This window comes from Syngnathus floridae, chromosome 1 (genome assembly GCF_059516105.1).
Source record: "Syngnathus floridae isolate MCC-2025c chromosome 1, RoL_Sflo_1.0, whole genome shotgun sequence".
Classification (NCBI taxonomy): Eukaryota; Metazoa; Chordata; class Actinopteri; order Syngnathiformes; family Syngnathidae; genus Syngnathus; species Syngnathus floridae.
The window spans coordinates 8823379-8824412 of NC_142413.1; positions in this window are offsets into that span (position 1 = coordinate 8823379).

Consider the following 1034-nt stretch of genomic DNA (forward strand, 5'->3'; position numbering starts at 1 on the left):
TATGTGTCTCTGCGGTGTTCCCGCGGGGTGGAATGTGGTCGTAAGTAGGCTTGTGCTGACAGACGAACGGCGGGGCAGCTCGCAGAGAAGCCGCGATTTGCTGAGTGCGCTACAAATTGGCAAGAGAATGCGCGTTAAAATTCAACCACCGACTGCTGGAGGGTGGGAGAATGTATTTACATGAGCATCGCGGGTGAGCACAATTGAATGAAAAATAAAGAATGCATATATTTTTACCGCTTTTCCCCCCTCTTTGCTGTCCTTGCTCAATGCAACATGAATACTTAATTAAAAAGTTAATTTTATTTATTTGGACATTTTTATTAGCTGTTCAGGGACAGTATTTGTTTTTTGTTTGAAAAGCGCTTTATTTTTACTGCCGTGGTAATCCAAAATTTACTGTTTTGAAATATAGGGCAACTATCTTGAGAGATCAGGCCAGTGTGCTGTGATACATTAGTGTTCCGTGAAAAAAGCATCCGGTGTGCCACCTGAAATAAACCAATATCATTCATTATGACCCCCAAATTATTTGTGAATTAAAAATGTTATTTGTGTCGTTTTTTGGGTAGTTTTTTTGTGTGTAGTGTTCTGTGAGAAATCATCCGGTGTGCCACTTGAAATAATCCAATTCATGATGACCCCCAAATTATTTGTGAATGAAAAATTTTGTGTGTGTGTGTAATTGCCGACCATGAATAGGAGCAGGCAAAAATGCTCTTCCACTAGATAACAAAAGGTGAACATGAACACACTTTGTGTTTTTCAGTGGAGTGTTTTACAAAGTGCTGTGCCATGACATTTTTTCCCCTTTCTTTTTCCCCAATGTTGTGTCCATGCCTCTAGCCATACTGTTGAATTCTGAAGTTTATTTGACATTATGCATAAATATTCTACTCGATTGAAACCAATAATGTAAAAAATGCATTTTATACCGCTATATGTTAAATAACCATGTGACAATGTGACGCAGCGAATGGCAAACCGACGAGACTCCAACTCCCAGCATGCCCCGAGGCTGGCGTGTGTTTTGC